Below are 26607 nucleotides of genomic sequence, written 5' to 3'. Positions count from 1 at the left end.
CCTTGAATCGGAGAATGCGAGGTACCAGATCGCGAATGAAGGCCCCCTGACCCTCATTAGGGGCATAGACGTTGACCAAAGAATATAAACACCCCTCAATGAGGATCTCCAACATGATATACCGCCCCTGAGGATCCCTAATCACCCTTTGCACTTCACTCCGAAGTCCCATACGGATGAGAATGCCCACCCCTCCCCTCTTAGATGTACCCACCCTAGAGGCCCAAAATGACTGAGGAAAGCAGGAATCCCGAACCAGATATTCATGAGTTGGGAGCAGATGTGTTTCCTGAACAAAGCAAACATCCGCTTTCAAACGGATCAGCTCCCTATATAAAGCCCTCCTCTTATTGGGAGAATTGAGACCCCGAACATTGTAGGAGACTAACCTAAAACCCCCCATATTGCAAAGAATACCAAAAAGAGAAAGATCCTACCCAGCCCCTGTCTCCCCAGCAACCCACTCCCCCCCCACCTCCACCCCCCTCTCCCCCATGTGAGAGTCCACAGATCTCCCACCAACATACAAGGAATGTAACAATCCCCGAGGCCCTTGTCACACCACCCCACAACTAGACAAAATTATCAAATAACAAACATCACCCACCCCAGATCAAACACATCCGCCCATCCACCCTCCACAATCCACTCCCCACCTCCAACCCGCTATCCCTCCAAACTCTCCCTCTGCACCCCACCCCCCCACAGCATATCCAGTCCAGAAATGTCCCTCCAAGAACACCTCCCCATAACTAGAACATAGGAGCACAGTCACCCAGGGCAAACTTCACCCCCACAGGAGGAACAGCCCTCCGGTAGCGCAAGGGGGAAGGAACAGCAAAGCAAAGTTAGCAGCCCTCCAGCAAGGGAGACTACTTTAAGCGGAAGCAGTATTCTGAAGCGAGGGGCCACCACCTCGGCCCCCCCTCCCACTTCGGGATCCTCAATCCACTCGCTGCCATCTAGAGGCGGTAGGGAGCCCCACGCGACTGGGCCCCGCACCCACGGAAGAAGCAGGCTCCTCCGGAACTTCGATGCCTGCTTGTTGCAGAAGGGTTCGGGCTTCACGAACTGTAGTAACTCTGGTATGCACTCCATTGATAGTAATGACCACTCCAAACGGATAAGTCCAACGGTAGCGCAGATTGCTACGCTGCAGAGCCTTAGTCACTTCTCGGAACGCCCTGCGCTTCTGGAGTGTACTTGCTGCCAGATCTTGATAGAATTCCAGCCGGTGACCCTCCCAGGTCACCGTGCCCATTTCTCGGGCTCTACGGAAGATCTGTTCTTTAAGCACAAAGCTCTGTAGACACAGCACAATATCTTTAGGCTGATCAGATGTGCGGGGCCCCAGTGCCCGATGAGCACGCTCAAGACCCGGCTCCAGAGTGTCATTCTGCAACAGCCAGCGAAGCAAAGTAGTAGTGGTTCACGGAGGAGGGTGTTTATGAGCAACTTGAAAAACTGAAGGTGGACAAAGCGATGGGACCAGACGGGATCCATCCTAGGATACTAAGGGAGCTCAGAGAGGTTCTGGCGAGTCCTATTAAAGACTTGTTCAACAAATCTCTGGAGACAGGAGTGATTCCTGGGGATTGGAGGAGAGCGGATGTGGTCCCTATTCATAAAAGTGGTCACAGGGATGAAGCAGGAAACTACAGGCCGGTGAGCCTCACTTCAGTTGTTGGAAAAATAATGGAAGTGTTGCTGAAAGAAAGGATAGTGTATTTCCTTGAATCTAATGGGTTACAGGATCCGAGGCAACATGGCTTTACAAAAGGTAAATCGTGCCAAACGAACCTGATTGAATTTTTTGATTGGGTGACCAGAGAGCTGGATCGAGGACATATGCTAGATGTAATTTACTTGGATTTCAGCAAAGCCTTTGATACAGTTCCTCATAGGAGGCTGTTGAACAAACTTGAAGGGCTGAAGTTAGGACCCAAAGTGGTGAACTGGGTCAGAAACTGGCTGTCGGACAGACGCCAGAGGGTGGTGGTTAATGGAAGTCGCTCGAAGGAAGGAAAGGTGACTAGTGGAGTCCCTCAGGGTTCAGTGCTGGGGCCAATCCTGTTCAATATGTATGTAAGTGACATTGCTGAAGGGTTAGAAGGAAAAGTGTGCCTTTTTGCAGATGATACCAAGATTTGTAACAGAGTAGACACCGAAGAGGGAGTGGAAAATATGAAAAAGGATCTGCAAAAGTTAGAGGAATGGTCTAATGCCTGGCAACTAAAATTCAATGCAAAGAAATGCAGAGTAATGCATTTGGGGATTAATAATAGGAAGGAACCGTATATGCTGGGAGGAGAGAAGCTGATATGCACGGACGGGGAGAGGGACCTTGGGGTGATAGTGTCCGAAGATCTAAAGGTGAAAAAACAGTGTGACAAGGCAGTGGCTGCTGCCAGAAGGATTCTGGGCTGTTTAAAGAGAGGCGGAGTCAGTAGAAGGAAGAAGGTGTTGATGCCCCTGTACAGGTCATTGGTGAGGCCCCACTTGGAGTATTGTGTTCAGTTTTGGAGACCGTATCTGGCGAAAGATGTAAGAAGACTTGAGGCGGTCCAGAGGAGGGCGACGAAAATGATAGGAGGCTTGCGCCAGAAGACGTATGAGGAGAGACTGGAAGCCCTGAATATGTATACCCTAGAGGAAAGGAGGGACAGGGGAGATATGATTCAGACGTTCAAATACTTAAAGGGTATTAACGTAGAACAAAATCTTTTCCAGAGAAAGGAAAATGGTAAAACCAGAGGACATAATTTGAGGTTGAGGGGTGGTAGATTCAGGGGCAATGTTAGGAAATTCTACTTTACGGAGAGGGTGGTGGATGCCTGGAATGCGCTCCCGAGAGAGGTGGTGGAGAGTAAAACTGTGACTGAGTTCAAAGAAGCGTGGGATGAACACAGAAGATTTAGAATCAGAAAATAATATTAAAGATTGAACTAGGCCAGTTACTGGGCAGACTTGTACGGTCTGCGTCTGTGTATGGCCGTTTAGAGGAGGATGGGCAGGGGAGGGCTTCAATGGCTGGGAGGGTGTAGATGGGCTGGAGTAAGTCTTAACAGTGATTTCGGCAGTTGGAACCCAAGCACAGTACCGGGTAAAGCTTTGGATTCTCGCCCAGAAATAGCTAAGAAGAAAAAAAAAAAAAAAAATTTTAAATTGAATCAGGTTGGGCAGACTGGATGGACCATTCGGGTCTTTATCTGCCGTCATCTACTATGTTACTATGTTACTATGGTAGCGCTGACATCCTTATATTCCGGCAATTCAGGTAAGCCCCGCACCCGCAAGTTATTACGCCGGGTGCGGTTCTCCAGGTCTTCCACCTTATCTAGCAGAAGCTGATGATCCGCGGCGGCACTCTCCAAGGAGCGCTGCATCCCGGTCACTGTCTCCTCGCAGCTGTCCATTCGCATTTCCACCACTTCTACACGGTTGCCCACTTCCACGAGGTCCGTGCGCAGCTCCTGCACCACCTCCCGGACCTGCACCGCCACGGCCGAAATCTCGGCTTTCACTTCAGAAATCCAGCGCTGCATATCTATCTTGGTTAGGGGGTCCACGGGGGAGCACTCTGGGACCGGTTCGGTTACCATTGCAGCCACCTCCGCTATAGCCCCACTCAAGTGCGCCGCCTCACCGCCGCCGGACTCCAGGCCCGCGCTGCCACGTGCTGTCCGGCTCAGCGCTTGTTCCAGCGTGCGCTGGCCGGTTTTCTCCGTCGGGAGTTTTTTGCGCGTTGCCATGGGGTCTCTGCTCCTTGCACTCTCCTCCCCGCTGCCAGAAAATAAAGTTTAGTGCCTTTTTCACAGCGAATTCGACAATTTAGCACCGGGCCCGAACGGAGCTCTGAGATCAAGCTCCCGTTCGCATCGGTGACGTCACTTCCTCCGCTGATATTGTTTATGTTGCAGTCTTTACTACTATCATATCTTTTCTTTTGCAGGGGGTGGTCTCTATAATTGTCCTTCGTACATACACCACCCCCACCTTCTAGTTTAAATGCCTAGAAAAATATTGTCTAAATTTCTTTTTCCTGCTGTAGTAATATGTAGCCCATCAGTGCAATATAGCTTCTTGTCCTTCTATGTATTTCCTCATCCTCCTATGTACCTGAAGCCTTCTTGATGACACTAGGCTTTGAGCCATCTATTAAAGTCCTCTGTGTTTTTCACTCTTTGCTCTCCCTTTCCATATGCAGGTAGTATTTCAGAAAAAGCTAAAGTCTTTACAAAAGGTTTCACGCCCTCACCAAGCTCCCGAAAAGCTTTCTGTGCTGCAAGTGTGGAGTTGTTGGCCAGGTCATTTGTTCCCAGATGGAACAAATGCTGCAAGTGTGGAGTTGTTGGCCAGGTCATTTGTTCCCAGATGGATAACAACATCAGTTTAAATCCTTAGTTTCTTCCTTAATTATAGTCTGTATTTGCCTGGAATTCCTGGTAGCTGAGGATCCTGGAAGACATTTCACTATTTTGGTCTCCTTGCCTTGTGTTCCAAAGTTAATGCCTCTGATGATGGAATCCCCCAACAGTAATAGTTTTCTGGTTTTGGCTTTTTTATTTGTTATTTGTGCTTAGGGTGCGCTTGTTCTCTTGAGTTACCTTCATTGGTTCCAGTCCCACATCCCTTCTGTTTTCTTGAGTATCGCAGTGCACTAGTGGAGCGAAGGAATTCTGTAGAGGTAATATTTGTGAAGGTGGATGTTTCTGTGTTGCATGTCGCAGTCTTCCTGAGCCTACTGTGACCCATTTATTCCTGGGCTGTTTTATTCTTTGAGGTAGAGGTGGTAAGTTGGTATGATTTTGTGGAGTGATGGAAGCTGCTTTAATTGTATTCAATTCCTGTTTAAGTTTGCAGAGCTCCTCCTTAATACTAGCAAGTTGAAGACAGATGGGGCAAGCCTTAAGCCTCCAAATAGTATGTCTTGGAATTAAAGCACCACAGTGATTGCATAGAATAAAGGTCATCTTGATTGGTTGTGAAGTGACTTGATTTGAGTAGTCCTGATTATTTGGGTCTCTATATATGAAAAGTGGTCCCTGGGGTTGGTGGGACTATAAGTCTTACCCTTATTCCTATGAAGGGAAAGGGAAAGAGGAAATACGATTTAACAAAGAAAAGACAAGGGTTTATTTTTTTGTGTTTTTTTGTTTTTTTAAATAAGAAACAGGGAGGAGAAGAGAAATTAAGTAGATATAATCCTGAAAAACAGTGAAAAGAGCAGAATATGAAATGCTGAGTAACTTAGCTTTTAGAAGTTCACAGGGCAGCCTTGTTCACAGCACTGTCCCAAAGATAATGCAGTTAACCTTAGAAGTAAATCAGAGCCCCTCCCTTCTCCACCTAATCAGTAGACACAATGGCTAAAAACTAGTAAGAAATACAGGCTCTATACCACCCTAAAACACAATATTTTAAACAAAAATGCAGGCTCTATAACAAATCAGTGGCTACCCTAAAACACAGGATTTATAACAGGATTTTCCCTACTTTAGTCACCCTGTGCCACAGGCACCAGGATTTAATTAGAGTTAATAAAGTCTTAACCTTATTCCTATGAAGAGGAAATAAGATTTAACAGAGGAAAGAGAAGGGTTTATTTGTTTTGTGCTTTTTGCTATTTGCTCCTCCCCTTGAGCACTTGGTAGCAAACCCTTGTTGTCTTGGCCGTGTGTGATTTTGTAGGCTGCAGCACTTAAAGAGTTTAATAAAGTCATCTTGGCCAGTTTTAAAGTGCTGCAGGCTGCAACCTTCAAACTGACACACGGCCATGAGATCACAGCAAGCTCCAGCTGAAAAACCAACCCAGCCGACAGTAAGTTGATATTTTAATGACTGTGGGATCATCTTCCTACCCTGGTTCAGGAGTGAGTTATGTGGGTGGCAAACACCAGCCCCATAGTGCTGCAACCTGAAAAACCGCACACGGCCGATTAATTTATTTAATTGAACCCCAGCTCCAGTAAGAAAAGTGACTCAGTGCTGTAAACTTAAACATACGGTTGTCTTCGCGGGACCTTGCTATACCTCCTCACGGCTGCTCCAACAAGGAAGTGATGTCGGGGGGGGGGGGGGGTGGACCAGCAGCCGTGGGGAGGTGCAGAAAAGTTCCACGATGACTCAATTTAAAGTTTACTACCGCTGCTGCTGGTCCTGGAAAGCGGTAGAGCAGGGAGAGTGGTTCCAGACCCGGTGGGCTGGCTGGGCACCTTCATAGGGCGTGCACCTAGGGTGGACCACCCCCCTTGGTACGCCACTGGTCCTCTGATTATCCAATTTGTTTCTAGGAAAGGGACTCGCACTGTGTCCCGAAGCAACCCTCCCAAGCTTGGCTCTTACCACAACAGGCGGTTTTCACAGGCATCAAACAGCCCAGAGCTGGAAGCACTTCACCTGTGCACCTCTTCTGGCTTACGTAGTACGGTGCTAAAGTCCATCCCCTGCTCACCTTCTAACCCCGCCCTACCAGTACTCTGATTGGCCGATGTTCTCCAAGAGGCATATTAATTGGATGCCAGTCAGGAGGGGAAAAAGAGAAGGGAATTATGATTGGCCGGAGTTCTCCACAGGGCAGATTAATTGCATGCCGGTTAGGAGGGGAAAAAAAGAGAAGGGAAATTGCATGGCTCCGTGATCGACCCACGTTGCCTCCGCGATCGACCAGTCGATCGCGATCGACGTATTGGGCACCTCTGCTGTATACAATATATATATATATATATATATATATATATATAATCAGAATTATCTTTTGAATCCACTGCTCTCATTTGAGCTGCACAGTATACCATACATCTACACAATTCATATCTGCAACCTGATCTCATTTGGTAGATAACGAGGAGGTAGTCCAAGAGGAGCAGTTCTCTTCCCTGCTCTGTGATGAGTGGTGCACATTCCTAATCAGATAACAAGCTCAGGGGGTGGGAAAGAAGGAACAAAAGAGAGAGTAGAAAAAAGGGGGCAGAGAGAAAGCTGGAAGTTGAAGAGGCCCAGATTCTCAAAACTTTAATGCGGTCGCTAAACTGGTTTCTGACGGTTTAGCTTGCATGCATTTTAGTGGCGGATTATCAAAATGGCTTATCTCGGTCTTTAGCGAGCTTTCTAGAAGTCTCCGACACTACCATGCAAATGGGCTCTTCATTAATGAAATGAGCTCTCTGGTGGATTCTTAAAAATCGCCGAGCCATTCTCCAAGAGCAGCGTCGGCTTTTGACGACAAAGCTGGTACAGTGACAGCACTTTTAAAAGTGCATCTTGTGGCGTGTGTTCTGACTGTGGCTAATGAAAAAAATTAAAAAATTACAGTAAGAATTATAAATTGTCTTTTTTTAAAAAAAATTGAGGGTAGTAAAAACACGCTTCTTGAGCGTGTATATTATAGCTGCCTTTCGCAGCAGGAGAGATGCCCAATTTCTCCTGCCCAACAGCCACTCCCCTCCTGCAGCAGGGTGAGAGGGTGGGGATCATTAGAGGCACAGGGGGGTTTGCTTGGTGATGGGAAAGCGTGGGCAATTCTCCCGCTGCTGAGAGAAGTTTGGGGGTTATCAGTTGGGTGGTAGAGATTGGGCATCTCTCCTGCTGCGGGCGGGGGGTGTGTGTGTGTCGGTTGGGCATCTCTTCTGCAGGCAGGGATGTGTATGTTGGTTGGGCAAGAGAAATTGCTCATTTCTCCCACCATGGGGGTGTGTGTCAGTTGGGCAGAAAAGATTGGGCATTTCTTCCACTGCTGAGGGGAGTTGGGGGGGGTGTTGGTTGTCGTCTCGAGACATTGGGCTTCTCTCCTGCTGGCGGAGGTGGGAGGGTGTTGGAAGGGGGGGGTTCCATTTATTCTGCACATTTGCCCATCACTGCATGAGCATTTTTTGACAAATGACTCACTTAATTACAATTCTTACTATAACGGCTGCGAGAGCAGCCCGTCGGTTTTTTAATGCAGTTTTTTTAAAATCTAGCTCTAGGGAAAAGAAGATTATACTTAAGAAGGGGATCATGAACAGATCGGAGAAGGTTATCATGCCGCTGTACCGGGCCATGATATGCCCTCACCTGGAATACTGCATCCAGCACTGGTCACCGTACATGAAGAAGGACACGGTACTACTCGAAAGGGTCCAGAGAAGAGTAACTAAAATGGTTAAGGGACTGGAGGAGTTGCTGTACAGCGAGAGACTAGAGAAACTGGGCCTCTTCTCCCTTGAAAAGAGGAGACTGAGAGGGGAAATGATCGAAACATTCAAGATACTGAAGGGAATAGACTTAGTAGATAAAGACAGGTTGTTCACCCTCTCCAAGGTAGAGAGAACGAGAGGGCACTCTCTAAAGTTAAAAGGGGATAGATTCCGTACGAACATAAGGAAGTTCTTCACCCAGAGAGTGGTGGAAAACTGGAATGCTCTTCCGGAGGCTGTTCGAGGGGAAAACACCCTCCAGGGATTCAAGACAAAGTTAGACAAGTTCCTGCTGAACCGAAACGTATGCAGGTAGGGCTGGTCTCAGTTAGGGCACTGGTCTTTAACCTAGGGGCCGCTGCGGGAGCAGACTGCTGGGCACGATGGACCGCTGGTCTGACCCAGTAGTGGCAATTCTAATGTTCTTAAGCCAAATTGGGTTGCTTCTAAGGGGGGAGAAGAATAGGAGAGTGGTGTCAGACCTCAGGTTGAAAGAAGCCAAGCTGTCAGATGGGGGACACCAGCTGCCCCTCATGTCTTTTACCCAGTACTGCTTTTGCCACTGCTGTTTCTCTCATTGTTTCAAACATAGACATTGTTAGGGTTAGACCACTGCATGCAGTTTACCTTTGACTTTACAGAGTACAGTACTGTTTAATTATATTGTCAGTGTTAGAGTTGTAATTAGGGCTGCTCTGTGCAGGTTATTCCCAAATTCCTGCATTCTTAGCTGTGTCATGCAAAGAAGGTACTTAAATGGGTCAATCAAGGTTTGAAATACTTTCTGGCCTACCTTATTCAAATGTAAAGTAGTTTTGACAGATTTCCTTTCTGTGGCTCAGTTATTATTTCAGGGCTAGATTTTCAAATCTTGGCATTAAAAACTGATGGGCCGCTGTCGCAGCCGTTATTGTAGTGATTTCAAAAAAGTGAGCAATTCTCCAAAAAATGCGCATGCAAATGAGGTTGGCAGAGAGTAGCGCAGGTTCGTTAAATTTGCATGTCCCTATCACTGCTGATAGCGATTGGCACACGCACAGAATAAATGCACAACCCACCCACCCCCCAAATTGAAGATGGGCATGAGAAACTCATTGCGTTTGTGCCATATCTTGAGTATTAAGTTACCTAGAATCTACAAGGACAATAGTATTCTTTGTGCCACCTGGAATACCCTAAAATTTATTAATAATTTAACACCAATCTCTATGTGTCAATCTCTATGGTTAAACTCCAAGATTCAAATTGGCGAATCTAACATCCTCTGGAAACATTGGCTGCAGACAGGCATACGTACTTTGGATGATGTGATCTCTAATGGGAAAATGCTAAATTTATCACAACTGCAACAATCATTTGATATCTCAAAGTCTCAAGCTTTTAAATGGCCGCAATTCAAACAGGCCATTCAGAAAGGGTTCCCTGACTGGTGTAATCTAACTAATCAGTATAGCTTACCGGGCCTATGTTTCCAGAAAGATTTCCTAGGGCATCAGGCCGCCAAGTGGTATAAATTAATATCGGAATATTTGAATAAGAAACCAAAAACAAGCCTAAGGGCATTGAGACATTGGAGCATTGAGACATTTGGAGCAATGGCCACGGATTTGGACTTGGAGGATGAGGTGAGAAATGCTGCTGCTGCAGCACCCAATTGGGGAGAGAGAGGGAAGGAGGGAGAAGGAAGACAAGGGAGAGGAACCAGAGATGCCAAGTCCATGGGAGGGAGGGAAAGGAAAGGAGATACCAGACCATGATGTGGAGTGGGAAGGAAGGAAGAAAAGGAGAAGAGAGAGAGAGAGATGCCAAAGCATAGGGGAGGGGGTGGAGACAGAAAAATAGAGAGGGGGTGAAGTTGAAACGAATCATGTGCAAAGGAGAGAAGGGACATAAAAAGAGGGAAGGAGGGAGAAGGAAGACAAGGGAGAGGAAAAGATTTTTTTGTTGCTTTACTTAGAATCAAGTAGTATTGTAACTGTATTGATAAAAGTTTATAAATAGGAAATGGAAATAAGGCAATTTTTTGATCTAAACCCCTTTCCTCAGGTCAGGACAGGATACCATAACAGCAATATATTGTACTGTTCTGAAGAAAGATTTGGCCTCTGAAAGCTAATTGAAAAATGGATTAGTCCAATAAAATGGTATTTTCTTATTTCTCATTATTTGTTTTATTTGTATTTGTTAATTTGTAAAGTGGTGATTGTTATGTATCAGTTTTTTCAAATTTACATCTAATGTCTTTATATTTTGCACAGTATTAGGGACATGTGTCACTGTTTTTGTGGTGTTGTATTGTATGCAGAGTCTGGTTTCTTGGCAGTTCAGTTTAACTTTTGTCTACATATTTCTATTTTTAGTTTGTGATTATTCCATATTGGGCGAGGGTATATCTCTGTTCTGTGTGTATGAAAAGGACAGAGTTTTCAGTTGGCATTGACTGCAGGATCAATTAACTATGCGGGATCTGGCTTGTCTAGTTTTACAATGTATGTGTTGCAGTGTAGTGTAGTGCAGGGCCGGCACGTGCATGAGGCCCAAAACAATGTTCTTCAACCGCTGGTCCACAGTGCGCTCAGTGCGGCGTTATCTTTAAGCCAGTTTCCTCTTCCTCACTGATTCAGTGCACAAAGCCATGGGCAGCGGCTCCTACGCGCATCCTGCGCCTGAACCAGAAGCCTTCTCTCTGATGTCACAATGTTAAAGGGAAGGCTTCCAGATGAGGTGTGGAACGTGCAAGGAGTCGCTGCCCACAGCTTTGTGCATTGCATCAGTGAGGAAGAGGGAGCCGCCTGAAGATAACACCAGGGGCGGCATAAAATGGCCAGGCGGGAGCAGGCCAGAAGTTAAGGCATAGCATAGAGGGAGAGAGACAACAAAGGTAGGGGGGGGAATGATTTTATTTTTGAATTTAGTGATTGAATTATGTCAATTTTGAGAATTTACATCTGCTGTCAGTGTGCTTTGTGTAGTTTAATTTGGTGATTAACCATTGTGTGTTGTTAATAAGATTATACTGTGTGTATCTATGAAAAATGAATGTAAAAAATAGTTTTACAATTAGTACTACTATGGGGGCATGGTCTGGGGTGGAGATGGGCAGGGTCTGGCCTACGACTTAGCCCAGTATTCTTCAACCGCCGGTCCACAAAATAATTATTTTATTTCTACTGGTCCATAGGTGTAAAAAGGTTGAAGAACACTGTTCTAGTGCTCACTGCTGTGTTTATTTTTTATTTATTTAATTTTCTTTTTTTTTTTCCCCCCTACTTTAGTCACCCTGTGCCACAGGCACCAGGATTTAATTAGAGTTAATAAAGTCTTACCCTTATTCCTATGAAGAGGAAGAGGAAATAAGAAGGGTTTATTTTTTTGGTGCTATTTGCTCCTCCCCTTGAGCACTTGGTAGCAAACCCTTGTTGTCTTGGCTGTGTGTGATTTTGTAGGCTGCAGCACTTAAAGAGTTTAATAAAGTCATCTTGGCCAGTTTTAAAGTGCTGCAGGCTGCAACCTTCAAACTGACACACGGCCATGAGATCACAGCAAGCTCCAGCTGAAAAACCAACCCAGCTGATAGTAAGTTGATATTTTAATGACTGTGGGATCATCCTCCTACCCTGGTTCAGGAGTGAGTTATGTGGGTGGCAAACACCAGTCTCATAGTGCTGCAACCTGAAAAACCGCACACGGCCGATTAATTTATTTCATTGAACCCCAGCTCCAGTAAGAAAAGTGACATCATTTATGTGGGTTTACCTAAAAAAACTGTAAAAAAATTAAGAATAGTGCATAACACGGCCGTCCGCTTAATATTCGGACTAAAGAAAAGCGAGCATGGTAGCCCCTACTACAAACTGCTACACTGGTTACCAATGGAGGCGCAAATAATGTTCAAGTTCTCTTGCCTATGCTTTAAACTGGTGTGGGGAATGGCCCCTGCCTATCTCTTACCACATTTCGAGTTATACATTCCCAGTACGACCACCAGAAAATCCAATCTTTTTGCCTACCCAAGGATCACTGATTGCAAATACAGTCCTTTATGGACAGAACTTTGAAGTCTCAAGCTAGCAAATAGCAGACCTGGCTAGGCAACTACATCAACAGAGCTAGGTTGACCTACGTCGCATTTCGGAAAGAAATTAAGACAGTACTATTCAACAGATTTATCTCCTAATCAGTTACCAATTCTAAATGAATAACTCCATGCTGATAAAGCACAGTTACTTACCGTAACAGGTGTTATCCAGGGACAGCAGGCAGCTAGTCTCATATATGGGTGACATCATCCGAAAGAGCCCCGATGCGGACGCCTCACAAGCAGACTTGCTTGAAGAAACTAGAAGTTTCGAGTTGCCCGCACCGCAAATGCGTGAGTGCCTTCCCGCCTCAGTTCAGATAGCTAGCAGAGAAGCCAACCAGGGGAGGTGGGTGGGTTGTGAGAATAGCTGCCTGCTGTCCCTGGATAACACCTGTTACAGTAAGTAACTGTGCTTTATCCCAGGACAAGCAAGCAGGTATTCTCACATATGGGTGACATCCAAGCTAAATCCAAATGCACAAAAAAACACCCTTAATGCTCAAGATTCGATATCAGATCAACTTCAAAAGGGAGAAAAGACCTCGGTGTCTAGGGGTACACTAAAAAAGCTACCCACATAGACAAACTGATCTCAAATAGAACTTGAGACCAGAAGACACATCCTTGGTCAGAAAAACTCCCAAAAGAAAGAAGACGCGATAAGGTAACAATTTATAGCATGAGCTTATTCCAAAAAACAGTCTTATAAATCTTAGCTCCCAAATCACTTATCTGAAATTCGCTGTCTTCAGTCCATTGATACTGGTAGAAACTTGAGACTTGAACGCAGGAAAAAAACGGCTCCAAAAAGGGATCAGCTTGAAGGATAGCAGCAACTGCTAGCCCGCCTCCCTGCAAAGAGTGTGAAAGCTCCGACTGGGACATTGGAAGCGGCTCGACCTCACGGGAGTCTGCTGAATGCCCAGGCAGTATAATAGGAAGCAGTTTAGGACCCATAATAGTAAGGTACTGAAGAAACTGCATCTGAAACAATTATGCATCTGCATAATAGTATGCAATTATGCAATTATGCATCTGCATAATAGTAAGGTACTGGATCTGCATCTGAAACCGGTCCACCTGTCTTGGCTGGAGGTTCCTTCGAAGCAGTGTGAGTGTGCTTCAACTTAGTAGTCTTGGACACTTTAATCACCACCAGTGGAACCGACTGCTGAGCTATTTGACCTGAGGAAACAGGGGAAGATATAGCAGGTGACGTCAAAGCAAGAGCCGCTGCAAACGATGAAGGTTTGATGAGGCTCGAGGTGGAAGCAGGAGGCGCAGAAGAAGCCTCGATGGAAGTCGAGGTCGAAGACGCCTTCGAAGTCGAGGGATCAGTTGGAGACTCCATGTCGAAGAGCTTATCCACCAAAATGCAACGACGCTTGAAAGCACGAGGCTGAAATGTTTGGCAAGGCAGGCACGACGTTGGATGATGTTTCGGCCCAAGGCACTTGAGGCAGCGTCTGTGAGGGTCCGTGAGGGAGATCGCGCGCCGACACTTGCTACACTTCTTAAAGCCTGTAGCAGGCCGGGACATAGGCTGAAAAATAGCCACCGCAAAGTCGAAGCTCGCGGGCTATGGCCGAGTGGCCCGTTCCGGAGAACGGACGGAAGAAGACAAAAAAAATTTATTATTTTTTTTTAAATCTAAAAGAAATAAAACAAAATAAAACAGCGATTCGTGAAGGAAATACACCAACCGCGTTCGAGAGAAGGCAAAAAGTGAATGAAGTTGAACGCAGAGAGTCAAAGATGGACTTCTCGGCTCTGCGGAAAACTAAGAACTGAGGAGACGCGCCCTGTGCTGGGCGGGAAGGCACTCACGCATGAGAGGTGCGGGCGACTCGAAACTTCTAGTTTCTTCAAGCAAGTCTGCTTGTGAGGCGTCCGCATCGGGGCTCCGTCAGATGACGTCACCCATATGTGAGAATACCTGCCTGCTTGTCCTGGGATAACTTGAGAAATACATGTACTGTACTAACTGTATTGTATCGTATTGTATTTTACTAATTGTAATCTGTAATTCACTGACTGTACTGTATCAACCTAAGAATATAAGAAGTTGCCTCCGCTGGGTCAGACCAGAGGTCCATCCCGCCCAGCGGTCTACTCCCGCGGCGGCCCAACAGGCCTATCACCTGTGCAGTGGTTCCTGACTATTCCTATAACCTATCTCTACTCCTATCTGTACCCCTCAATTTCCTTATCCTCTAGGAACTTATCCAAACCTTCTTTGAAGCCATTTGTATTCTGTAATTCGCTGACTGTCCAGCTCTTCACTGTGAACCGCCTAGAAGTCGTAAGATTATGGCAGTATAGAAGAAATAAAGTTATTATTATTATTATAAGGGGAGCACAACTCAAACAGATGGTATTGGAGCCCACTAGGGATCAGGCGATACTGGACCTAGGGATCAGGCGATACTGGACCTAGTACTCATCAACTGAGATAATGTCACAGAGGTTTCGGTAGGTGATACGTTGGCCTCCAGTGACCACAACATGGTATGGTTTCACCTCAGGAAAGGTTTCACTAGATCAAACACATCCACAAATGTCCTCAACTTTAAGGGCACTAACTTCAAAAGCATGGGAGAATTTGTCTATCGGGCGCTGCAAAACCAGGCCGCAACAGATATGTGGATTGTTACTAAAAATCATATTTTTCATTTAGATGTGGGTGGGGGGGCTCAAAAAATGATGGGCCTCGGGTGTCACATATGCTAGGTACGCCACTGGAAAGGGTACAATGGTAATCACTTGTTTACTCTTTCCAAAAATACTAGGACTAGGGGACATGTGATGGAACTATTAAGTGGCAAATTTAAAATAAGTCAGATAAAATATTTCTTCATACAATGTGTAATTAAACTCTGGAATTTGTTGCTGGAGAATGTGGTGAAATTGGTTAGCTTAGCAGGGTTTAAAAAAGTTTGGTTAATTTCCTAAAATAAGTCTATAGACCATTATTGAGATGGTTTGTGAAAATCCATTGCTTATTCCTAGGATAAGCAGCATAAACTGTGTTTTACTACTTGGGACCTGGTCTGGCCACTGTTGGAAACAGGATACTGGGCTTGATGGACCTTCGGTCTGTCCCAGTATGGCAATTTTTATGTAAGCCAAGTATAGGACAATCGAGGCATTGTAACATCACTGATGAGGTTGGCTCTTAGGCATTGGTGGAATGAGGCATTATGACATCATAATCTCAGCTCTGAAATGTTGCTACGCTTTGGGTTTCTGCCAGGTATTTGGGACTTGGGTTGGCCACTGTTGGAAACTGGATACTGAGCTTGATGGACCTTCAGTTAGTCCCAGTATGGCAATTCTTATGTTCTTAAAAGTTAAATAGTAAACAAACCAATAGTAACTGCAGAAATAATCAATAATTACAATACAGCCAACCAGAAACAGGGGGGGACTAAGATATCTCATATAGGGGAAAAACTCACAGGACAACAGAAGAAAAGACATTAATAATAATAGCCAATATTTGGGAGTCTGACTGGGCATCTACATTATATCTGCTGCCATATCAATAGGACTTGAGTGAGGAAAGGACAATGCCTTCCCTTTCTGAGTTCTGAAAGCTTTTAATGTTTGTGATGACACATACTTCTTGCTGCTCTTTTTGGGGGGTGGGGGGTGGAGGGGTCTCTTAGCACTCTAGTATTTAAATTTCCCAGGGTCACACTGGCCCTGGCCGCAGATTCTGTTTGATTTGGGAGCGCTTTTGGTTGAGTCTTACGCCTCTTGCCAGAAGTCGACTACTGAACTTATAATTTGATTATTCTTTTGTTTTCTGTCCTCGGGGTCTCTTTTGTTTCTGTTTGGGGGGATGGGGGGTAGTTGGGGGGTGATGATATAACTTGTGCATAAATGTAAGTGGTCAGCTTTGTTTTGCTGTAGATGTTTGCTTGCACACTGAAACTTAATAAATACATTTAAACATAAATTTCCCAGGGTCAAAGATTCTTAAACGATACTGGTAAAAATGATCAGTTTCAGTAACCATCAAGAAAGCTGGATTGCAGCCGTTACAGTACCTCACCACAACAGCCAATGTAACTGTTTCATATCTGAGACCCTGGACTTTAGTCAATACAAGGAGCATCACCCAGGCTTGGGAATCAAAAGCTAGGCTGCTTACAAAGCAAGCAGCTGCCATGCTACTGGTTCAGCCCATACTGAGGTGTTTTACTATTATATATCATAATAAAACCCTTAGTGCGCATGCGCACTTCAAACTCCGTGATCCGTGCTTCCGTGTCACACATGCACAGTAGAAGGAGCCAGTGGTGGTTTCCCCATCGCCCTCCCTCGGCAATGCTGGCTCCTTCTACTGCGTATGTGGGGCCACCTTAAGCACGGAGGCGGCAACCACGGCGGCGACTCCCTCCTCCCGCCCTCACTCCGTCTAACAGGACCAAGGAGAGCACAAAAATAATGGAAGCAGGCATACCGACGCTCAGCATCTGGACTGTGGTTGGCGTTTGTTCAGGCTAGGGAGGAGGCACAAGGAGTGATTTAAGGGTAGCTGGGAGAAGGGGGCTGGAGCTGAAGCGTCTCAGCACACAAGAACGAAAGACAGACACAAAGAAAGACAGCGGGCAGGGAGAGAGACAGAAAGAAAGACAGACAGGAGGAGGTGAGAGCTGAAGGTGGTTGCGGACGCGACCACTGGTCACTTAAGGCATAAGTTTTCTAGGCACAAGTCGAATATTGATTCTCCCCTCTACAAAAAAGCCTAGAGGACTACACCAAAATCTTGTCTCTTGCAGTTGATATTTTAGAATCTGAATCACAATTTTGCATGAGGTAAAAATCTTTATAGTTTATACGAATAATCTTTCCTTAATTGCTTCTGATCATTTCAGCTGAATGCAGTGCAACATGCAGAAAGTGGAAAAACTATCTAAATTTCACTTTCTGCATGTTGCACTGCTTTCAGCTGTGCATAGCTGAAACTATCAGAAGCAATTAAAGAAAGATTTATATACTATACGAGTTTTACCTCATGCAAAGTTGTCATCTAATATAATAAAACCCTTACCTGCGCATGCGTAGTTGAAACGGCGTGATCCCTGCCACCATGATTTCTGCTTCCGTAGCCGTGTTCTATGTGCGGCGCATGCGGTGTATGCACGGCGGTGGAGTCTGTGGCAGTTTGATTTGTGGCTTGTAAGAGGAGCCTGCAGCGCCGATTTTACCCATTGCCGACGTCGCTTCCTGCCAACAGCTGTGTGAGACCCGGGAGGGGAGGGGGGGATGAGAAACGCTACTGATGGCTGGCCTACTACAGGACAGGAGGAGCAGGAAAGGGGTGTAGCTGGACGGGGGAAGTAAAAGGAAGAGAAAAGGGCTACTGCAGGACAGGGGGAGCAGGCAAGGGGTAGGTGCATAGGGAAGGGGGGAATGCTGCTGCTGCACAGGGAAGGGGGGGAAATGCTGCTGCTGCACAGGGAAGGGAATGGGGGCCAGGGAGCAATCTTGGTTTGCTGTGGGGGGGGAGACAGAAGGGGGCCATGGGGAGAGACAGAAAGACAGGCAGGCAGCACAAGAGAACGAAAGACACACAGAAAGCAGGCAGGGAGAGAGACAGAAAGAAAGACAGACAGACAGGGGGCCAGAGAGAGAGAGAGGCAGATAGAAAGACAGACAGACAAAGGGGTCCAGGGAGAGAGAGAGACAGAAAGAAAGAAAGACAGACAGCGAGAGGGAGAGAGAAAGAAAGGAAGAAAGAGACAGGGGCAGGGAGAGACACAGAAAGAAAGAAAGAGACAGACATATATTCTAGCACCTGTTAATGTAATGGACTTAAACACTAGTTTCTTTAATAAGGCATTAACTATTTTTTCTGCGTCCCTCCAAGTACCTACAAATCCAAAATGTGGCCCTGCAAAGGGTTTGAGTTTGAGACCGCTGCTCTAGAGCAAGCATTTTAAGGGTAGCACCTGAATCCAAGCATTACAACCCCAGCACATTCTTCTACTTCTGTGACTCTTAATTTTGAATTCTGATGCGATTAGTAGTTCTTAGCAAATTTTCCTTGATATGCAAAGCAATATAGCAAAGTATGGTATGCAGGAAATACAGAACAAAACATTTACTATTGCTTTCATAGGAGAAAAAAAAAAAGAAACATTGTTTTAGCACTGTCTCTAGGCATTTCTACATACAAAATTCTCAGATTATATCACAGGCAGTTGCAGTCGACTGGATCAGCTAAGACAGGCTTTATTATACCTGCAGACTGTGGCTGATTATTTGCTTTGCTAAGAGGGGAGAAAGACCAGTTCAAGTACGCTACAGAAAGAAAAGCAGCTATTTTAGGATTCACCATTTTCAAAAGACAATCTCCCACTTTTGTTTGTGTTCCTCTTAAGGTAGTTTGGGAAAATCAATAAATTCACCTTTGCTTGTAGCATCTAGTATATATGGGGTCCTCACCCGTCTCCTCAGCCAGATTCACATAGGATCAACTCCTAGTGTTTTCTTTTATCTTTGCTTCATTGTAAATTGGAACCACCTCAACTGAGAGGGGAGGTTTGAAGTCCTAACTCCTTCCTCTGCCTAGGACTGCCCCTAGGGGAATGTTTCACAACGAATTGCTTTCATAGCAACCAAGCTCAGTTAATATTTTTTTTTTGGCTTTGGGGTTCTTTCCTTACCAGTTTTCCTTAGATATAATATCAAATTGTCACAGTCTCACTTTATTTCAAGATAAAAAGAGAGATTTTCATGCAGGCTCTGGCCATTTTTTTCAGGTATATCAGTGAAAGCAGGAAGACAAAAAATGGAATTGCGAGACTGAAAGAAGCTATATGGAAAGTGATAAGGAAAAAACAAACGTGCTAAACAAATACTTCTGTGTTCACAGAAGAAAATCCTAGAGAAGGACCGGTATTGACTGGCAAAGTTACATATGAGAGTGGAGTGGATACCATGCTGTTTACGGAATAAAGTTTTTATAAACAAATTGAAAAATTGAAGATGGACAAAGCCACAGGGCCAGCATGATCCATCCCAAGATACTGAGGTGTTGTCTGGAAAGAACCACCTGCACAGGTAGCAACCCCCTGATCTTAATAGCGGAATTCTAACTGAGATGCAAAGGAAGAACAAGAAACACACCAGGTACACACAATTATGGATCATAAATCTACAGAATCTGGAGCACACAGATCTGCTTCCTTTTATTGAGAAGCTTGGAGGCAAAAATGACAAGCATAGGTATTGATTACATATGCCACAGGATGCAAACCATACGCCATATGGTCCTTGGACAAAAGACACATTACACAAGCCAGGATTAATGCTTAGCCCACCCGGAAGGATGATTCTTTTATGGTGTCAGGGAAGTGCACTATAGTTACCCTCTATGTAGCATTCTCACATGATCTGTTAGATTTAGCAGTGATAAGCACAGTTTGGTGTTTATTAGGACAAAGTATAAGGGGTGAAAGTTGGCCCACCCTGAGGCAGTTGTATCAATTCCTAAAAGCAGTTAATTTTATATTTCCTGCCTTCTTGCAGGAACACAGAGAGAGGGGAGACATGATAGAGACGTTCAAATATGTTATTGGCCGTATTGAGGTAGAAGAAGACATCTTTTTCCTTACAGGACCTACGGCGACAAGAGGGCATCCGTTAAAAATCAAGGGTGGGAGATTTCATGGTGACATTAGGAAGTATTTCTTTACCAAAAGGGTGGTTGATCGTTGGAATGATAAACATGTGGGTTCACTTTGAGGAAGTGCTTAGGGGGAGGGTTCTTCAAGTGGGCAGACTTGTTGGGCTGATGGCCCTTTTCTGCCGTCATACACTATGTTTCTATGGTCAAAATGACATGCTTTACAGTGAGAGATTGGAGAAACAGGGCCTCTTCTCCCTTGAAAAGAGGGGACTGAGAGGGGACATGATCGAAACATTCAAGGTACTGAAGGGAATAGACTTGGTAGATAAGGACAGGTTGTTCACCCTCTCTAAGGTAGGGAGAACGAGAGGGCACTCTCTAAAGTTGAAAGGGGATAGATTCCGTACAAACGTAAGGAAGTTCTTCTTCACTCAAAGAATGGTGGAAAACTGGAATGCTCTTCCGGAGTCTATTATAGGGGAAAACACCCTCCAGGGTTTCAAGACAAAGTTGGACAAGTTCCTGCTAAACTGGAACGTACACAGGTAAGACTGGACTCATTTAGAGCACTGGTCTTTGGTCTGAGAGCCGCCGCGTAAGCGGATTGCTGTGCAGGATGGACCACTGGTATGACCCAGCAATGGCAATTCTTATGTTTTTATGCTGATTGCTTAACAAGCTCCTATTGCTTATGGCACTTGCTTAATATGTTCTAGTAAGTTTCTGGGGCATAGTGCAAGCTTTCTATCATATCAAATCTTAACTGATATATCAGAGCAATCTTCTTTATGCCTGTATTTCACTATATATGTTTTCCTTGGGGGTCTAATCCTCACGTATCCCCTTTCCAAGTCTACAGAGGGAGTTCAGAGAGGTTCTGGTGGGTCCTCTTAAAGATTTGTTCAATAAATCCTTGGAAACGGGAAAGGTTCCATGGGATTGGAGAAGAGCGGATGTGGTCTCAATTCATAAAAGTGGTCACAGAGATGAAGCGGGAAACTACAGGCCGGTAATCCTCACTTTGGTTATTGGAAAGATAATGGAACCATTACTGAAGGAAAGGATAGTGAATTTCCTAGAATCTAATGGGTTACAAGATCCAAGGCAACATGGTTTTACTAAAGGTAAATCATGCCAAACAAATCTGATTGAATAACTGAGCAACCAAAGAACTGGATCGAGGATGTGCATAAGACATAGTTTATTTCGATTTCAGCAAAGCTTTTGACACGGTTCTTCATAGGAGGCTCTTGAATAAACTTGATGGGCTAAAGTTAGGACCCAAAGTGGTGAACTGGATTAGAAACTGGTTGAGGATGGTGGTTAATGGAATTTGCTCAGAGGAAGGAAAGCTGAGTAGTGAAGTGCCTCAGGGATCAGTGCTGGGTCCGATTCTGTTCAATATGTTTATGAGTAACAATGCTGAAAGGTTAGACGGTAAGGTTTGCAATTTTGCAGATGATACCAAGATTTAATAGAGTGGAAACCCCAAAGGGAGTGGAAACATGAAAAAGAATCTGCAAAAGTTGGAAGAATGGTCTAATGTCTGGCAATTGAAATTCAATGCAAAGAAGTGCAGAGTGATGTATTTGGGGAGTGGGAATTTGAGGGTTGCTATATGTGCTGGGAAGTGAGAGACAGGTATGCATGGAAGGGGAGAGGAACCTTGGGGTGATACCTAAAAGCGACAAAACTGTGTGACAAGGCAATAGCTGTAGTCAGAAGGATGCTGGGCTGTATAGAGAGAGCCATAATCAGCAGAAGAAAAGAGGTGTTGATGCCCCTATAGAGGTCATTGGTGAGGCCACACTTGAGAGTTTTGGAGGCCCTATCTGGCGAAGGATATAAGACATATTGAAGCAGTTCAGAGGAAGGCAATGAAAATGGTAGGGAGTTTGTGCCAAAAGACGTGCAAGAAAAGACTACAAGACCTCAACATGTATACTCTGGAGGACAGCAAGGACAGGGGTGATATGATGCAGCCATTTAAATATTTGAAAGGTATTAATATAGGACCGAATCTTTTTTAGAGAAGGAAAAATGGTAAAAACTAAAGGACATACACTGAAGTTGTAGGGTGGTAGACTTAGGAGTAATGTTTGGAAATGCTTTTTCATGGCGAGGGTGGTGGATGTCTGGAATGCCCTCCAGAATGAAGTGTGGAGAAGGAAACGATGATGGAATTCAAAAAAGCATGCAATGAACACAGATGACCTATAATTAGAAAATGACTGGCATAAATTAATGAACTGAGACTGGTACTGGGCAGACTACAGAACAGTCATGCAGTAAGCACCAACATTGTGCGCGTGCCCAGGCCAAATGAATGGGCAGGGGACTAGCTCCCCAATTTTGTAAATGCATCTAAAGTAGTGCATGCACGTTGGCGTGCTTAGCCAATGTGCATGCACAGCTTGATTAATTGGCTTAATTGGTGCTGATAACTGACAATTAACACTTATTGACACTAATCTGTATCAATTAGAAGTTATGCGCACAACTCGATGGACACATTGCACAAAGTGTTATGCACCATGTCAAGTGCATGATCTAAAAGGGGGTGCAGTCATGAGCGGATCATGGACCTTCCTAAAAGTTAGGCACCGACCAATGGGTCAGTGCATAACATAAGCACAGGCCCTTAGGCATGTTTTAGCTGGTCTAAATGGGTATGCCTAAATGTTATGACACACACACTGGCGCTAAGCATGATTCTATAAGGCGCGCGTAACATTTACAGAATTATGCTTAGCACCTTGTTAGTCAGTGTTGATTTTATAGGCACCATATATAGAATCACTTCTTAAATGTATATGAAGGTACAGATGTTCTATCAGAAAGCAGAAACTCGGAACAGAACAAAACAGATAAAATGCCCATTGCATGTGTGTTATACGCAAGGCAAGGGGGTGGGGGGCCCTGCTGTAATATGAGTTCAACATATGCATGTGTATGGTTGGTGCGATCCCAAATCCCCCCCAATGAATCTCTCCTGTTGTGAGTGTATAACTGACACAAAAGACACAAGTCTTATGATACCCATCAGATCCTTCTCCTACATGTGTATGACTAATTTCTAGGACAAAATCACACACTATATGCAAATTATTCTTCCACTCTTCCAGAGAAATGCATTAGACATATAATTAATTTCATGCAGGAAAATGCCTCAGAAAAGGAGCCTATGCACAATCATAGACTGAATTGATCAGTGTAGTGTTCATGCTCCTTAGAAACATAGAAAGATGACGGCAGATAAGGGCTATAGCCCATCAAGTCTGCCCACTCCATTGACCCACCCCTTTAAGTCTACTGACCCCTTTAATTATACAGCCACTTTACTGACCCGCTCCTTCAAGTCTATACCCTAGTGACCCTATTCCTGGACTTGACCCCCGTAGGGATCACACATAGGTATCCCATTTATTCTTAAAGTCCGGGATGCTGCTGGCCTTGATCACCTGCACTGGAAGCTTGTTCCAATGCTCAATCACTCTTTCTGTGAAGAAGTACTTCCTGGCATCTCCATGAAACTTACCTCCCCTGAGTTTGAGCGGATGCCCTCTTGTGGTCGTGGGTCCTTTGAGAAGAAAGATATCATCTTCCACCTCGACGCGTCCCGTGATGTACTTAAATGTCTCAATCATGTCTCCCCTCTCCCTACGTTCTTCGAGAGTGTAGAGCCGCAATTGCTATAAATAATTTTACCTTATTGCAACTTATTTTAAACTTATCCTTAAATTATTTTAAAAAATTTTCTTTTATACTTTTTTTTCTTGTTTTTTACTATTGTATTTCCTAACTACTTATTCTCACAGTTCATCTTAGGTTTTGTCAAATTCTAATTCACTACTCCATACAACTGAAAAAAGTGACTGAAGTATTACTTAACTTAAAACAGTGCTTGGTCTTAGGAAATGCCGACGCGGCCAGCGTTTCGCGGAGTTATATTCTTATCCGCTGCTTCAGGGCCAGATGTACTAGGCATTCCAAGCTATCCATTACGTTTTTCAGTAAACGGGTTTTTGGCCAATGACTGGAGCAAGGAGCATGAACACTACGCTGATCAATTCAGTCTATGACTGTGCGTAGGCTCCATTTCTGAGGCCTTTTCCTGTATGAAATTAATTATATGTCTAATGCATTTCTCGGGAAGAGTGGAAGAATAATTTGCATATAGTGTGTGATTTTGATCGTATATACCACTCGGGTTAGTTTATTTAGTTTATAGACTATTTAATTTCTAGGACAAGCACACTCCCGACACACTTAAGCCACATTGGATCAGGCAAAAATTTTTCTATTTTCTAGGTAGGCATTCCCTGGAAATACCTAATGATCTCAAGTGCATTTATTTCAATACATCTAAATGCAATCTGCAGCTAATACCTGCTTTAGAGCCCTCTGCATTCATTATCTGACTCTTGTATCCCCAATTTCCCCAGGATTCTTAAGACAGTGCCATGAGAATTATTTATTTCTATTCATGTTAAAAGCTTATATCCCACAACATGCCACAGGTTACAGCAAAACATACATAATAAAATTACACCAAACACAGTTATATACAGTCACATCATACTTACAACAGAGTCTATTAAAACCCCCTCTCAAGTATCACAAACATGCAAATAAATTAAATAACAATAAATAAAACAATTATTGAAATATATTTAGCAGAAGCATTTCAAATTCACTTGATCTTCTCTACCAGTGAATAAGATTTCCTGTCTTACTGTTGCTCACCAGAATAGGGAGAAGAAGCAGAAGTGTAATCAAATGATAATCCAGCTTTAACTGCTATACTGATGCATTGTAGTCTGCAGATTCAAGATTGATCATTTGGCTCAATATCCCTTGTCAAAGGCTATTTATGGGATGCAGAATCTAAATTTGTCTAGATATAACAAAACGGACATAAGAAAAAAGCTATTTTTGTCAATGTGTCAGGAGACTCAAGCTCTAGGCTATTTCTCTTTCTTCAGAGGTCCTTGTAAATGCATTATTAAATACTGTTACAAACTGATGAGCATATTTTCAAAATTTACTAAGTCCACTTTTTGTAGTTTTCAGCCATGTGATTAATTTCATTCAAGGCAAGATTCATTTACTGTAGCTTATTCCTGTGGGGATGACGCTGGAGGACCTTTCTGGACCTGCACAAAACTGATTTCTTTTTTAGATCTGCAATTCATCAAGTCACTAGGACTCGAGCATGACTTGATGGCACCTAATAGCAACAACATTCCTGTGGCAAACTCATGGACTGGGAGGAATAAGCCCTGGTAAATGAAACTTGCTTTCACGAATGGAATTAATCACATAGCTCAAAACTGACAAAAAGTGGACAGGGTGATATCAGTTGAAAATTTTCTGCAATGCAAGTACTCAAGGTTACATACTGATGGCCTATTGGTTTCATCTCTTGGTATCACATCTATATCTCTTTCTTATCTTTTCCACTGGTGAAAGTTTGCCTTCCCAATCTGTATTTCCAAAGCAAGTTTACTACCTCTGTTTGGAATTTCATATACAGTCAAATCTTGGATGGTTTACGAGTGTTTTGCAAGACAAGCAAAACATTTTCTTAAATTTTAACTTGATAAATGAACATTGTCTTGCAGTACGAGCACATATACATGCATCACGTCAAATACTTACAATATATGTGCGTCTCATCACTGATTACGGCTGAACATAATACATGCACTTGCAGTTCAAGGGTGCACAACATACGCACATCTCACACTGAGCATGGCTGAACGTAATAAAAGCAACTCGCCCAATACATCCGCAGTGTAGTGACTGTTTGAAACGAGTGAGATCTTGCCACGAATTGGCCGAGTTTCCATTATTTCCTACGGGAAAATTGGCTTTGATATACAAGTGCTTTGCATTACAAGCATGCTTCTGGAACGAATTATGCTCGCAAACCAAGTTACCACTGTATTAAAAAAATGATCCCTTTTTGTTCTATTTCATATTTGGAAAATATATAGATTAAAATCTTTGATATTATTATGTTGATCTTTATCAGAATCTCTACTGATACATACAAAACAAAAATGAAAGAGTTTTGCTTACTTTGGTAGTCTGGGATTTGATGAAGAAATATTTTGTCAGAATGCTTACATTTAACTGCATTGTGCCATATTATATGATAGTTAGCCATGGGATGACATTATAATACAAACATTATAATACAAACATTTTCATGAATAATGTTTGGAAAATCCCAAAAATGAAAGGTCACATATTACTTACAAAAGAACAGCTCTCTTGGCCCGCCTCACACTATCAAAGTGGGCCAGCCTAGCAAATACCCCGTGGCTGCTTGATGAAACCGCGGCTGCCGCCGCTGCTGGTCTGGGGATGAGAAGAAGAGGCGTCCTGGCAGCGGCAGTTTAGTCAGAAGGCAGAAAGTCAGCCGGCGAGATTAGGGCAGGAAATCAGCCGAGGCAGGCACGGTGCATGTGCAGCACGGAAGCACAGATCATGGCGCACGGAGATTGAAGTGCGCATGCATGCTAAGGGTTAAACATTTTAAAACTGATAGCTAGATTTATTATAAGTTGGGTTTAAACATAACAACATAATTGCCATACTGGGTAAGACCAAAGGTCCATCAAGTCCAGTATCCATTTCCAACAGTGGCCAACCCAGGTCCCAAGTACCTAGCTAGATCCCAAGAAATAAAACAGATTTTA

At 44.1% G+C, this 26607-nt stretch overlaps 2 protein-coding genes across 6 annotated transcripts in view; one reads left to right on the top strand and one right to left on the bottom strand.

Moving 5' to 3' along the window:
* Positions 1 to 26607, top strand: part of MCF2L2 (MCF.2 cell line derived transforming sequence-like 2) — a 306030-nt gene that overhangs the window by 127212 nt on the left and 152211 nt on the right. The window lies entirely within an intron of this gene.
* The window catches only part of LOC117366333 (lactosylceramide 1,3-N-acetyl-beta-D-glucosaminyltransferase-like), a 169097-nt gene that overhangs the window by 10490 nt on the left and 132000 nt on the right, over positions 1 to 26607 (bottom strand). Inside the window, exon 1 of one of the 5 annotated variants that reach the window (XM_033957591.1) lies at positions 24647 to 24755. The exons of 3 other annotated variants lie outside the window; for them this stretch is intronic. The gene's annotated coding sequence lies outside the window, so the exon portion shown is untranslated. Of the gene's footprint in view, positions 1 to 4607; positions 4644 to 24646; positions 24756 to 26607 lie in introns of those variants that run through there. One more of the 5 variants, XM_033957592.1, reaches the window with a different exon arrangement.

The sequence above is a fragment of the Geotrypetes seraphini genome, chromosome 9 (genome assembly GCF_902459505.1).
Source record: "Geotrypetes seraphini chromosome 9, aGeoSer1.1, whole genome shotgun sequence".
In the NCBI taxonomy this organism is placed as follows: domain Eukaryota; kingdom Metazoa; phylum Chordata; class Amphibia; order Gymnophiona; family Dermophiidae; genus Geotrypetes; species Geotrypetes seraphini.
The sequence above is the reverse complement of the archived record's forward strand: the minus strand, read 5'-3'. Positions and strand labels throughout refer to the sequence as shown.